Here is a 16,293-nt window from a genome sequence, read left to right on the forward strand (position 1 = left end):
TAATTGCTAAAATACTTTGCCTTAACAAAAAAAAAAAAAGCCAAGAAATATAGAAGTATGTGTTAGTTCACTTGAGAGAAGCAAAATTTTAATACAACACGGCAAGCCAGAAAGCCAATTTCATATTTTAAAAAGAAAACTGGAAAGCTATTTAACACCCACATATTATCAAAAAAGACAAAATAAAGACATATGTTTAATAGATATACAAAGGAGCTGAAAAACATTTCTTACAAGAAAGAGGCATATTTGTGGTAACAGAACAACACTAGTGTTTGGCCCCTGAGTTTCCTTTCCTCTCCAGGAAATTCTTGAGAATGCAATTCAGGGAGGCTTAAAGCAATATATGAATGCAACTGTCTTGAGTAAATATAATTTTTCCAACTTTTTATACTCAAATTTCTATTTTAACATTTCTTTTAAGAAGTTGATGATCTCTCTGTAAATAGCACCATTGCAAACCTCTGAAACAAGATTCTGATGTTGTCTTTACATACACAAGATTTCCATTCTGTGCTGCGATGAGGGTACAGCCATTGCCAAAATAAACAGCTATCAGTTGTGACATCTGAGTCTACATTTGTGCTTTCAGTTGTAGTGGAAGATGACTTTAATGGAAAGTCCTAAATGAACCATTCTAAACAAACACTTTGCTACAGTATCTCAAACCCTAACACAGTATTTTATAAGTATCCTAGAACAGGAAGAATGCTTTGATATTGGCTTGCTTGGAACAAGGGATTGATGTTTTGAGTCCTTCCTTCCCTAGTTTATTACTTCTTTTCTACACCAGACCCCCAAAGGAGCTTAACAGTTCTTCAGGTATCTTTAAAATTCACTGTGCATATTTAACTACTGATTTTAGGCATTAATTAGATATACCAAATCAAATGGTTAATGACCAGTTTGACAAAAGCTACACAAAAAGGTTTAAATCCCTTAAGAAAATATGTATCTTTTAAGCAGCGCAGTTGCACTGATATTCTAAATATTGATCATTTGCAGACAAAACAACAGAAAAGTAAATTAAGGTTTATTGGGTGGCAAAAAACTGACACTCTGAATCAATGAATCACTCTGTTACATTTAATCCCAATTGATTTGAGTAGTTCAGTACATCTTCCAAGCTTGTCTTTATGTCATATCATAAAGTGTAAGGCAAATGGAAATTTATTAAGCTATGAATCCTTTATTACTTAAATTCAATAAGCTCTAAATGGCTCATCCATAAATGGCAGCTCAAGTTCTCCATGTTTAAATTTTTTAATACAATAAAAAGCTGAATTGACAGTGTGGTCTAGTGGCAGCACCGTGTACTGCAGTAACTGAAACAAACCATTACTTCTAGCCCAGGGGAGAGGGGTAAGGCCACAGGGAGCATGGGCACAATCCAGCAGAGACTGAATGCTATCACTGAACTCTGGAAGCCAAAGATGAAGCTGCCAGACACAGAGAGAACAAAGTCCTCCCAGCAGAATTAAAATCTCTAAGATGTGGGGTAAAAACTAAATTATATATTATTTCCTGATGAGGAAGCAGCTGATCTGGAAGCCTCACTGAAATGTAACAAGGGTCAATGCCTAATGCCTACCAGCTGCTACAGAAATCCTCATCACAACCATTAACTACTGAAGAGGTGAAATCCTTATGATTAGACAAGGTAGCTGTAACTGGTGAGGTTTTGCAGATAAAACCGATATGAGAAACAGGCAGCATGGAAGCTCTTCAAGAGGTAGCAAGAGACCAAAGTGCACATCTGGAACATTTAAATTCCACACTGGACTGCTGCAGCTGACAAACAAGTATTGTTTTTACTTGGGTCCTGGACAGAGATTTAGCTCTTGCAATTCGCTCAAATGCAAACAAGCCAATTTTAAAACTAATTGCCTTTTGGGATCCAGTTCTAAATTAGTTTTCATATTCAGAATGCCTAATAAACAATATTGAAGTCCAACATGGAATAAGTTATAATACTTGGAAACACTGCTTGGTGTGATTCTGCAGTAAAATAGTACAAAACACTGTGTGGAGAAGTATTCTATACAGCATATTTTTGAGAATAATACTAATTAAAAAAACCCACACCAAAAAAAATCCCCCCACATTGTTTACTTCTTGGGAACATACCCAAGCTGACTCCATTGGAGCAGCAGCATTAACACCCATCATAGAAGCAGGGTCTGATGTAGACATTCTTCTCAAGGTGATCTTCATTCCCCCCCCCTCCCCCCTTTTAGAGAAGTGTTGAGGGGGGGTCTGGAAAACCGCAGGAAAGCCATATCAAATATTTTTTATAAGACTTATTTGGTGGGGCCCAGCAACTTTGTACTGTGCAGTAAGAATACTACTGCATGGCATCATGTTGGCATGGTCACCAATCGGTCCTTCTGTGCTTTTTCACGTGACTTAAAACAGTTTACTATGCAGCCATTGATATATGAAGATGAGGTAATTAATACACAGTAAAGGAGTTTAACTTCTAGTATCTGCTAAACACCAAATAAACTACTGAAAACTTTCTGTTGCATGGGGATATGTAGTATCAATGCTGAGTGTATGTTTGTCAGGAAAAAAAAAATTAAACCACTGACTGGAAAGACTCAGTTTTCAACTGAATGCTGAGCCAATTTTCTGTCGGACACGTCTAGGAACTGATTTGTTTTGTTATTAGCCTGATATTAAATCCATCTGTGGATATTTAGTTGAATTACAAGTTATCATGATATACTAAGAGGATGCAGGTCTCCCAGATTCTAGGTGAAATAAATTCTCATCGCAATGAAATAAATGCAAATTTTGTCATAACTTCGATATCCTAAAAAATTCACCCACAATCTGCTATTTGGTTTGGACTTGTTCAGTCTTCATAGAAATGTGCTTAAAATGAACTATATGTTAAATTCTAGACGAGCAACTCCACGAAGCTTTTCGGAAATTTCTTCAAGAATTCCTTCAGGGAATACATAAACTATCACCTATTTTACCAACAAAACAGTCTTCTCTGATTATAATGGCAGTACACCCCAGAGCCAAATAATTATTCTATTATATAGTGACCACATCAGGAAGGAAAGTGGACTGAAGTAAAATAATTTTTCTGCTGGTTGGCAAAATGAAATAATAAAAAACCCACACCCACTTTTGTCAAGTGACACAAGAACACTCCATTCACCCCGAAATGAATGGTGGATTAAAACAGCCAACCCTATTTTTCCTTTCACTTTTTTTTTTTTAATCTAGATCTCGTAAGTTATATATACTTTAAAAAAAATAAAGCATTGTTAGAACATAAGAAAGTAAAACATAGGTGTATTTTCAAAATTAAGCCCTTATGACACGCTCTATCTAGCCACGAGAATTTGCTGAATTGGACAAAGTAGTTTGAAGTCTGGATTATTCCCTTTAAAACTCTATGCTTAGTGAAAACCTTAAACAACAAATAAATCTACAGCATTAAGCTGCATTTTCTGTATTTAGAGATGATCCTATTTAAGGTTTGTTGGGTTTTAGGGGTTTTTGAAGCTGGATCCCACTTGCCATATTTATGTTCAAAAAGGAAGCTATATTCTGTTAGTCTTACAGCAAACATAAACCATTTTGGCTTCTGCTTTGCACACTAATATTTGTATTGAACTGTGGTTTTAATTCAAAGTTTTCTTCTTGTCTTGAAGCAGCTGGAAACTAAAATACTCACACTTGGATTGTTCTGTAGGTCACATTTGACATTTGATAAAAGAAAGGAAGAGTAGTTTTGTGGAAGGGATATTTATTAACAGTAATATTGAGAATCCAATTGTGTTAAGAGTAAATTACAGTATTCAACACAGAGTCTCCTTGAACATTACAAGTCTTCAAAACTTAAAGAATTTTGAAGGTTCCCCCCCAACTTCTTTATGCTTTTAACCTTAATAAAGTTTGTCAAATCCTGGTTAGACTGCATGCATAAAAATAATAAATGGTTACTCGCATTTCTAATAAAATAAATATGTAGATATTGGAAAAAGAATACTTTAGCATTAATTCACTGAAATACCAAATGTCACTGTAACATATGGAAAGAGGGCTTCAGTCTGAGATTTGTTTTCTGTTTAAATCTAAAACCAACAAAAACTAGCCTTTGAAATAAATATTATGCTATGCACAGAAGGAATAACATATCAGGTGAAACTTTAGTATATTTTAAAATCTTATTCTTTCTTATAAAAGAAATAAGAGATGGACAAACTGAAATGAATTTCACCATGACTAGATATGGAATGGACTGTTATCAAAATATAGCCCTCTCCTAAAATATCAGAGGAACTGCTAACCTAAAAAACGTGCAAGAGATCAGTGAAAGTGAACCTAGAAATAAATAATGGTATAGAATATGCTGTTAGCACCGTATATAATTTAATATGCTAAAACAGAAATTATATTCTATTCCACTTCAAGATCTCTTGAACATGAGTGAAATGCTTGATGCTGTGGGAATATTTGTATTTTATGATTCAATTAAGAACATAACTAATCAAAATTACATTCAAGAGAGACTCCTCTTCCTGTGGTTTGCATACAAACTCATTGCTTAGGAACACCAATATGAATACTGATGTTTAGATATCTTTCTATCTTCTATATATTGACTTCTACTGATTTTAAAGTAAATCCAAGTCTCCTATTGTTTTTTCCAGATTCCCCATCATCAGCTTTTTTATCACTCAGGAACCTGAAACTAGACATTTTTTTAGTTTTAACTGCCAAATCCTCATTTCTAGATTCACAACTTTATGTGTCTGATTATAACCACATCTGATCTTGCTGACTTATTTCTAATTTCAAGCTTTTTTTGGTGTGCTCTTCTTACCATCTTTTTGTCTTCTCCTTAGTCTGTAAACACTAGGAGAGCAATCATCATCTTTCTCATCTTTGTAACACACAAACCCCACTGAGACCTGATCAGTAACTAATACCTTTTTTGCAACACAGGGACACGAGCACAAAAAGTACTGTGGATTATTTTCATGGTCACCCTCTTACAGGAACAATCCTAATATAGCTTAACAAATTCACAAAGCAAGCCTGAGGGAAAAAAACAGACGGCTCTACACATCCTATATATACACCACTATATACTAAATTATAAACTAAAGCTGTCCTGTCTTACCAACCACCCATAGAGACAGAAAAAGCAAACAAGACCTCAAAGAACCCAAGATCCCTACTTGAACTGTAAGAAAAGTGCAGATACAGGCAAAACCAGATAACTCTGATACCATCTTGCTCCTCTATAATTTTGTAAGGGGAGTTTTGTTTTGTTTTCTTGTTGTTGTTGTTGTTGTTGTTTTATTATTTAAAAGTCAGCAAGTTTTACACAGAAACATATAACGATCAGGACGGTATCAGGAGTGGCTACTGATATTTTAAGTGTTAAAGATACAAACAGGACAAAAAAAGAATTCTTAAATAAAAAAGTTACTTTCAGAAAATGTTATTCAATTCAAACCTGCTTATTTAGGTTGATTCCAACAAAAGTCGCAAGAACATGAAGAATAATTTTAATTTGAAAAGGCTTTTTCCAGTATGGAAAATTATGTTAATATGCAGAATCACTTAAATATTTAAACACACTTAAAATGCAAAGAGTTTTTGCTCCTAGTTTTTAGATACATATATTTCTGGCAACTTTTCATTATGTGAAAATATTCATTGCTTTGCCTTTTCATTCTTTATAGGATTTTAATATGCTTTATAGCTCAACTATTCAAATTTTCCACAGGTCATAAATTCTACTTTTTAAACATCTCTACTGACTGACTTCAAGACTAGAATGAGATTTAGATTACTTGCATCACTTTCTGTCAATTACCCACCTATTACTTATTCACTTGAGCTATCCAGGTGTTACAGCAATACATTAATAATTTCTACATGAATTCCTATGCATTATTTTTCAGTTGCCACCATGACAAATAACTGTATCATCACCTCTGTCAGAACTTTTTAATCAGTAGATCTCAAAGGTCTTGGCAAAGAGTGAAAACACTCAGCAGTTAACACTGCTTCAGCAATTCATTACTTTATCACAGAGAATCAGCTTGTTATGGGATTAAAAAAACAAAAAACAACCAAACACCAACAAAAAATTGACTATTCTGTCATGTTAAAATGCTGCAAATATTCTGAAGTTCAGGAAGTTTTCAGAAAACAAAAGAACCCAATTGAAATATTCTGAAAAAGCTGATTTCATTAATGCATTGCTTCATAATGAAATAATTAAATATATAAAATTTTGTTCTTCATTCTGGTTTGAAAGATTTATCTTAGTATTCCTGCTGGTATGTGAATTCAATATGCCATCTACCACCAGCACCTCATTCTTGTGTTACAGATGAAAGAATAGAGAGACAGAGACACCTAGAATAATGGCAGAGATTGGAGAAGGCAGAGACCTGGTCTTCTATCTCTGCCAGGCTACATTACCTCCTGTGGGGGCCATTTACTTAAATGAACATGCACAGAATGCGTTTTCACATGCACAGCCATGCATCCATGGAAACTTGCAGCACAGTTATAGTAAGCACATTAAGACTACCTTACAGTTGCCTTCATGCCTACCCATCATAGCACTGAGAATTTTTCTCGAGATGTTATGCTATGAACCTCCTGCTCTGAACAGACACTTCAGATGAGCCCTCATGGGGATCCAACACCTCTGAGTACTCTGACAACATCCTTCCATCTCAGCTGTTCCACACACAAAAATTTGTTATTTCTACCCCTTCCCTCCAAAAAAAGGCAAACACCTTACCTCAGTTAACCCTTTAAAGAGGATATTTCAGTAATGGATTCTTATAATACACTTATTCACAATACAAAAGTGGGCATCTAGAGGAAATTTTTAGCAGGGTCAGAGAGGTATACATAGGTGCTTTTACAAAGCTTTTTTTTTTTTTTAATATTAAAATCCACCAGTATTGTTGGGCAGAAATGAGTTAATAAATTGCATCCATACACTTCAAAACACAGGAAGAACTAGGTAGCGCAGTATGGCTTAAGTAACAACAATGAAGTTTACTTCAGTTAGAAAAATTAAAAGGTAAGGTAAGGTCGAGTACAGAGCTGCAGGAACTGAATGTAGCTATCTCTGCCAAAGAAAGCAGAGTCAATATTAATAGCATAAAGAGAGCTAGAATGCTTTTGCTGTAGTTTTTACTCCAGCTAAAAGCCTTTTGACAATAGTTACGGGAAAGAGCCTAACTAGGAAAAGCAAGTTACACAGACAAAATTGTCAGAGGGCACCAATTAAAGAGAGATATTAACATAATTTCAGGAACTTCAGAAGCAAAGGTGTTGCCTGCTTGTATTCACGCATGGTAGATCAACTACTCCAACCCAAACTTCACACAGTCTACTAGCCAAAGCAATCGCTGCAGGAATTTAGCATTTCTCATCAAAAAAGGTTAGCTCACAGTTACTAACTGACAGAAAATATTTCCTCTGTGAAGGCAGGACACTAGTATCATACCAGAACTAGATTAGAAACTGAAGCAAAAACTTAAACTTACTAGGTGTTTATTCAGGATGGATCCAGACTTTGTTACCTACTGAACTGCAGTGTATAGGCACCAGTGCAATCTTAATAAAAACAACAGTAGGACAGGAAGGACTTATAATAGATGCTAATATATCTTTACAGAGCATAAAAACACTGACACATAAATTCTGAAGGAAGCTGACCTTCAGCTAGACTTTAACAGCAAAACATCCAAGTGACTCAGAAATAGGTCATGTAGCTAAACTGTGATTAAAATTCATATAAGCATCTTGGAAAAAAGAGGAAAGGAAAAAAAACCAACCTACTTATTCAGAAAAGTCAAATCACAGAGCTTTACCTATGAGAAAAATACTTACAAACACAACACTCTATTTACAACACTCATCGAACTTACCTAAATTGAAGAATTTTTTTCTCCAAAACCAGAAGCTCAGACTTGTTTCTTATAAAATTGTGTTCTAAATCCCCCTAACTACATCAAAAAACTTATCCCTGAATTCACCATGCGTCTTCCATCACCTTTGTCCCTTCATTTCTGTCCTTCCAGCATGGCCAGCTGCAAGCAATACTCTTGCTTGGGCTACAAATCAGACCTGCTAATTGGGGAGGTGTATCCCTGCCACTAAAAGCTTGCCTTTCTTACTCGCTTTGCAACCTTCAGTTTTCAGAAGACATGTAGGAATTGCAGATTGTTGAGACTTTCATCCTTTTGACAATGGGAAATTAGCTCCTTATCTTTCTCTCTGCTTTTGGTTTTCTCCACACAGTAGAACAATTGGCATGGTGGTAAAGCTAAACCAGCAGAAAATAATGAAAATAGAAACCCCTTCCCCCCCAGTTCAGTATTAAGAAGCTGTAGATTACCAGCTGGATGATGCTGTACTGAAGAAAATACATGCTCATAGGCTCTAAAGGTTGAAAGTTGAAGATACTGGCCAATTCATTGTACTTCTTGTAGTAAAGCTATTTGCTAGTTTTCTGCAACAGCAGAGCTGGCACTGCCTTTGCCTTCTGAAAGACAAAAGGGCCAAGAAATACATGGTAGCCATCTCTGATGAGTCCACTTGTACTCAGAAAACAGAGGTCAGGGTGCTCACAAGAAAAGGAGTAATAGATGATCAAAATACTACGACAACATTAAGTAGCAATCTCTGGAAATATAAAAGAGTCAAGCTAAAATAGAAGCAGAACAAATAAATAGAATTTGCTTTACCTCTCTGATTCACTCTCCAAAAGCAGAAATTAGTAAGTAGTTCTAGAAATCTATTGTGTGTAATGAATATTGAAAGTCAGAAATGGAAAGGTACATTCTTAGAAGCCCATCAGCTTGAGGGAGTAAATCACATCTCTGATTCCTTTTCCAACAAAATTGGTGACAAAGTTCCCTTTGAAAGAGCCTTGATTTATCTGTCTGACCAATTTTCTCCAAAAAGAAAGCTGTTATGTTAAATGTTTTTCTCGGGGAAATGCAATAAAAACCTGCTTAGGCAGTCACTAATATTTATGACAGATTATGACGCACAGAATTTTTTTTGAAATCCTGACAAAATTGCTACAGTTTTTTTCATCAATCTTTGAAGACTAATACGTAGCAAGAGCACACTGGATAATAGGTCTCTCATGAGCTACAGGATTGGTGAAATAGTGTAATCTAAGAATGGAAAACAATGATTATCCTACAAATTCATAAACCCATAGCTCTGGAAAAGCTTGTCTCAAGCAGTAAGTTTTTAATAAACTTACAGAGTGGGCAGATATTTCCCCTGAAGTATGATCAACATTTACAAATCACTACAACAAATGCAATCAGAAAATACAAAATAAAGTCTCGTGGTAACAAGCCACTCTCCAATGAGACTCGAACACAAGACTAGGAGATAAATGAGGTCTGGAAAATGCATGAGCAAGTGTAAGAAGACCTAGCTGGTCAGACAGGGAAAACACACATTTAATATGTGACAGAAAGAAAAACTTTTGCTGTATTTACAACACTGTACCAGAAAATAAGGAATTTTCAGGGCTCACTGGCATTAGTATCCAGATCATATCTGTCAAAAATAAGTCAAATAAATATTGCTGCATGCAGCAGCAAAGTGAAGAAAACTGAAAGCAAAATAAAAGAGAGCTGGTAAAAAAAAAAAAAAAAAGAATCAAGAAGTTTTGCAAACAAGTCTCTCAGCCCCTTATCTCACTGTTGTGCTGCAAGAAGTATACATTGACAATTAGAAGACTGTTCCTTTCTCCCTGCTCTGGAAAGCCTTAAAGGATGGTATTACTCTATCAGTAATACGAATAAATTGTACTGATTCTGGGTTACCAAAAAAATCAGTGTTACTTGGAACTTCGTTCTGGTTTGTTTGGTTAATACATTTTGGGGGACCCTTTGGCCAATTTTGTGTTAGATTCTCAGGCAGGACTGAAAAGTGTTTCATAAACCAGTAAGAATCCATAGCACAGGTTAAAGCAATCACACTGAAGCTTCACATGAAGGATGTTCTCAAAGCTAGTAGGCAACTCCTTCTTCCTTACTGAGAAAGCAAGAAGAAACACAGGCGGAGAGTGTGGTAGAACAAAAATTACATGCTTCATTAGCAAAGGCAGGAGAAAGGCAAAGCTTTGGCTGCAACAAAGAGCAATCATGAATCTACTGAGGCCTCAGTGGGCCTGACAACTCAAGGCATTGCTGGTAGAGTTTGTTCTACAAACACTGAGAACAAATAATGTGGCAGCAATTTGCCTTTAAAGCAGAGATTCCCAGAATGGACCTCTGTGGGGCTGCCCATGAACCACACGGCCATAGCATTTGTTAAATGAACGCACTCAGGCTCTCCTGCAATGACGATGCTATTCCCCAGGTCTCTGCAGTACATGGCTGAGGCCTCTCTTCCTTGGTTCCTTTACCCAGCTGCATGCTGACCCAGAATGCAAAACAGTCTGGCAGCCATCAAATTATACATTCACATGGAAAACTGAAGCTTATTGATCTGGTGAAATCTCAAAGATATCCCAGTCTGCAATGCAACCGGTGCACAACTGCATGGTACCATGTGATTGGTGAATGTGTGCTGGAGCGAAATAAAGACCCTGATGCTTTGTGGTTAATTTGAAATGTTTCCTCTGGAAATTGAAGAACATTATTTGGTTTTGTTTTTACCTTTAAAGCCTACAGGATCTATGTTATTTTACCTGAAAAATACCATTTACCTACTAGAATAGGGCAAGATTCACATTTGTTAAACAGTTTAGATACTGATTTGAAATAAAAATCAGTAGGAGTAATAGTGAAACAGTGATGCCAAGCATGTCAGCGAAGTTGATCAGCAAGATGTATTATTTAAATTTTTACTAATAAGATTAATAGATGGAATAAATAAGCAGAGAAAAGAACTAAAAAGTTGGAAAAACACCATATGAATTTTTATATAAACTATATTGTCTTATGTAGTTTTCTATTTTTTGTTTGTTTTAAAAGAGAGGAAGAAGAGAGAAAGCAAAACCTAGGATACTTGTAACACGACTGTCATCTTAAGAGTTATTATATACTTAAAATTCAATTCCTAGCGTGAAATTTTGGAATTAGTGACAGGGTGAGTACCATGGAAATGTACATCATTCACAGTATGAATAAGAAAAGTCCATTACTTAATTTCATACATACAGTAAGTATGCTAACTGGTCTAAATTATATATCAGTAAGTTTGATTGTGTATCTGTTAATCCTTGAAAAAAGACACTAAGAAATTAAGTTTGTATCCAGTATACAGAGGTTCACTGTATGGAGGCTCTAGATTCAGGGTCAGCATAGGCTATCAAACGTTTCAAATGTATATAGTTTTCATATTTAGTTCTCAAAAAGAAAAATCCAGAGTGATTCCCAAAAGAGAGTATTTTGAGAAGAGTTGAAGTGAACAATGTTGAAAGATCACAGGGTTCTCTTTCTACACCAGCTCCTTAAGACTTTCATATACTTTGCATATCTGCCTGTATCAGAAATACTGAACAGTAAGTTTAACACATTACATCTGAGTCCTGAGAAAATACTGGAATCATATAGAAGTTATAAGCATATAATAATTCAGTGACTAACAATAAGCTTTACACTTATGAACAGTAAAGAAGGATTGTGGGTTATCAATTCTCTTATTTTAAAGCAAAATATGATTTCTCTGCATGAAAGTAATTCACTTCCCAACATACATGTAACCTCCCTTTACTAACAAAAGTCGAAAGTACAGCCAATGCTGGTGATTTCAATACTCCTTCCCATGCTGATTAATAACAAAATTAATGCAGGACCATGTTATGAATTCAGAACTACTTCACAGCTTTATTATATTTATTACCACATCATTCCAGACAAGTGATATATATTTTTCATCTCTGAATTGGCAATAGAATAAGTAAGAAAATATTTAATGTGGGTATCTTGGTTCAGGCAGTGCTATTCAACGGTGTCTGTTGCCAGGTTTTCACTCTTCAAAATCTCTTTTTTCTACAGGAAACATGTGGGGAATACAAGACATATCAATTTTACTGCAACTCAAATCAAAGACACTCAACCATAAGCCAAGTGCAAGGGATGCCACAGTAATAAAATTGGCATGTGTTTTTATCCTGAGATTATTGTTCATGTTATAAAGCCACGCATGAACTAGTGGCAAAATACCCCTCTTTAGTCAGTGAAAACCAGAACTTTGTTATAGGTGCTCTTACTGCAGTAGCTCTTCATTAAATTCAAACACCTTATAGCACCCTCCCTGCCCCACTGGAAAAAATGGCTTTATGAAATGCCCCCAACCATTTCTGTTGGTTTTTTGTTTTGTTTTGTTTTTTTTTTTTCACTCCATAATTTACTTTCAAATCAGACAGAAATTTTAGCTAACAACATTAGTGGGAGAGACTCACCTCTCCCACTGACAATTTGAGCCTTAGCTTCAGTGCTAGTGATTAAATTAGCAAGTCAAACAAGATAAATGTGGGAGGAAGAACAGAGACATCTTTGCTGCACCTTCTATTACAAACTGATTATGCTGATGGCCACATTTTGTTTTTAAATCACTAATATATCTACCCAAACAATCTATTTGACATCATTTTCACAAATAAGTAATTTCAGCTATGGAAATTTTTCAGAGAGTCTAATCGGCTGACTTAATAGGGGACAATTGAGGAGGAACACACAAACTAACATCAGTAAGTTCCAGACACTGGCAGCTTGCCTGTTCTTTACAAAACCGATGTGTCCTTTGTTTATTAAGATGGACAAAACATTCCCTACTTGTTCAGCCAAAGACATTGGCAAAACACGGACATTTATTTTAACAACCTTAAATTCAAGGGCAATCTAAAGAGAACGAAGCAGGAGAACAAACTACTTCATAAAGCATTAAAAAATCCATCATACTGACAGAGCTCTCTTCTCCAAGGAACCAAGAAAAAATTTCCAACACAAGGTACTGAAGACAAGCCTACTGCCAGATATCTGCATCACTTAAACCTTGAGAATAAAACAGATTTTGAGTTTAAATACTCATTTCATTCATTCATTCATTCATTCATTCATTCATTCATTCATTCATTCATTCATTTCTCTTAGCTGGGTTTAAATAACTACCTGGTTTGCGTTGAGAAAAGTCACTGGCCAGACTCTGTATTCTTATCTTGATTAAAACTATGGTTATCATTTATGTTAAGCCACTTTATGTCTTCACTTTGGCTTTTCATTGAAAAACTTCCCTATTTTTTTAAGTCACTCACAGGGGAAGCATAATCAAACAAGTCACAGTTAATGAAGAATATGTTTAAAAGCAATTGTACTTCTTAGTGTCAAATGCAGACAGTCTTTAAAATTGTTATTTATTTTTGCCAGTAAAATCAAACTTTTTCCAGAAGAGAAACAGTTATTTCCTCGGACATTACATCTACTTATTTCTGTGGTTGAGAGTGGTGGATGGTGGTGATATTTTTCTGATCTTTTTTCAAAGACACTACAGTCCATTCTAATTGCTTTGTATTTCAGCAAATCTGGCAGTGCGGGTTGCTTCAAACTTGATAAAAGCTCCTATTAGGTGAAAATGCCCAAGCTGCTCTCACATCCAAATTTAGGCAACCCACGTGCTTGCAGATATTCTTCTTATTATTGCCTTTCAATACTTACAGAGGGCTTTTAAGAAAGACAGTGACAGACTTTTTTAGTAGGGCCCGTTGCGATAGGACAAGGGATAGTGGTTTTAAACTAAAAGCAGGTAGATTTAGACTAGATATAAGGAATAAATTTTTTACAATCACGGTGGTGAAACACTGGGACAGGTTGCCCAGAGAGGTGGTAGATGCCTCATCCCTGGAAACTTTCAAGGCCAGGTTGGACAGGGCTCTGAGCAACCTGATATAGTTAAAAATGTCCCTGCTTATTGCAGGGGTTGTTGTTGTACTAGATGACCTTTAAATCCCTTCCAACCCAAGCCATTCTATGATTCTATAAGTCATGATTCTTTACTCTTTAAATCCTCCTAGTACTCATATCCTAAGATAGTTCATCAGTTGAAAATGTCATTAAAGGTAAGGCACATCATAGGTGCACAGAGTCACCCAAACTTAAACACAGTATTTTTGATAAGGGAGGAAGGTAGTTATTAAACTGGTTTTCCCTCTCAGATTTTCCCACTGAGAACTCTTCCAGGCAGACACCAAATGAGTGGTTTCTGCCCTGGCCAGCTGTTCTTTTGACCATATAGTGATTCCCAATAGTTCTTCAACATGAATGAAACTGTGGCCACGTCAGCCTACTGCAATTCGCTCTATTGACAGGGCTGTTATTCCATTGATTTCCCTCCAGTTTTATGTTAATATAAGTCTGGATCATGTAGTTTGCTAGTAGAACAGTATCTCCTGCTAGAACACAGCTTTCAGACTATGTCCACTTTTGAGTTAAGCCTACCTATTGATAGCAAATCTACTCTGTTTAATAAACTATCCCTACATTATCTTCTCTGTAACAAATTTGCATCTTCAGTCCATATTTCACAGCTCTACAATAACCTAATCAAATATCAACTGAGATGTTAATAATTGTGGTGACTCAACGTTTTAGTGAATTAAATTAGTGTGGAATCTTATATGCAAGATATGAAAAACTAAAATATGTTTGTAACTGCCCGCTCAAAAAAAAAAAGAAAAAAAAAAAAAGGAAAAAAAAAGGAAAAAAGAAGCTGTACATTTATCTACATTTACCTTTAATGTTTAGTTTCAGTGGAAAGGCTGCACAAACTCAAGTGGCAAAATTCCTCCTTGCAGGAAGCAGCAAACACTTTGGTGCTCAGAAGCCCATCACATTTTCAACAGAGTAACTTTTAACTGCAGAGCTATAGAGCTCAACCCATTGGGTATTTTTGCTGAACAATTTCCTATTAAATAAATGTCTTTTTCATTTAATAATGGCAGTACAACATTGCCCATTGGCAGTGATAACTGCTCAAGCGAAGTTCAAGGTTACTGAAGCAAAGCTACTGATTTAAGTAGGAAGACTGTACAATGAAAGTTATTTTTAAGGAGTTACATTTTTGATATTTAATAAGCATAAAAAAATTAAGCCACACTGTACATTTTAGCCTGTCTACTAAACCAAAAGGAAAGATTTGTACAGATGGTCTGAAAAAAACCCAAAAGCTAAATTGTCTTTGTGGAAAAAGAAAAAATATCATGGCAACTACAGCTGCCCCAGTTTGAAATCTAGATCATGCAGACAGATATAGTCATCAAAAGTTTTTATCCTCTGCCACTGAAGGGATCACCATCAAAATATGTAATGGCTGTATATAAAACAGTGTTTACATTGCTTGTAGAAAAGTTTTATTAGAAGTTCTGTGTGATGGATTACTTAGGCTAAAAGCAGCAAGCAATCAAGTTGGAACAGAAATTTTGAATAGAACTAGTTAAAGAACAGAAAATAGAGTATAAACTAAAGAAGATCTATATCCAGCAAAGGGAAAACACTTAAGAGAAGTCCTACTGTACATGCTAGCATTATAGCAAGAAGGGCATTTCTGAAGACCAAAAAGAGTAAACCAGACACATCCAAGTATTCAAAGAGCAGAAGTGTGGACAGGTAAAGAAAAAAAATCTTCATCAATGTAGCAGAAAAGACAGCTGTAAGGGAATGAGCTGCAAGCATGTAAAAGTACAGAATACGTAGAATGCATCACTTTGACTTACATTTTAAATAGAAATATTAGCCAAAATAATATAAAAAGAGATTAAAGAGAAATACAGACAGGACTTCAAAAAGACACTTTCTGAATTAAAAATACATACAGTAGCTTCCATATAAGATAGAAAATTTGAAAAACAGTTGAAGAAAACCCCCTGCAACCATTTTGTGTCAAACAGTACGACAGTTTACAGAAGGAGAAATACTAGCCACTATAAATCAAAGTGTAATGCACATTTTCCCTTTATGTGCATCTCATGTGAATGTTGGCAGAATAAAAACAGAGGTTAGGAAGTGGAGAACATGTATTTTATCACTGTGTTTCTGTTTGTCTAAAGGAACATTGGAATTTCTGTAACTATTCAGCACGAAAAGATATGAAGGTTTTGCTTTGTTACCTGAAACAGCATGTTTCCCCAAAGCAACAGATTACCTCAAACAGCATTCTTTTTAAACTGCTTTATTGCAACCCTTGGAAAAGATAGATTTTAGGGACTCTTAACTCCAGCTACATGTTGCTTTAAGTAGTTGATAGACACTATATCTGATC

General features: G+C 35.5%; 1 protein-coding gene across 4 annotated transcripts in view; it reads right to left on the reverse strand.

Moving 5' to 3' along the window:
* EPHA6 (EPH receptor A6) overlaps nt 1–16,293 on the reverse strand; it is a 493,307-nt gene that overhangs the window by 427,131 nt on the left and 49,883 nt on the right. The window lies entirely within an intron of this gene.

Source organism: Athene cunicularia, assembly GCF_003259725.1.
Source record: "Athene cunicularia isolate RWA chromosome 1 unlocalized genomic scaffold, athCun1 chr1_part1, whole genome shotgun sequence".
Lineage (NCBI taxonomy): Eukaryota > Metazoa > Chordata > Aves > Strigiformes > Strigidae > Athene > Athene cunicularia.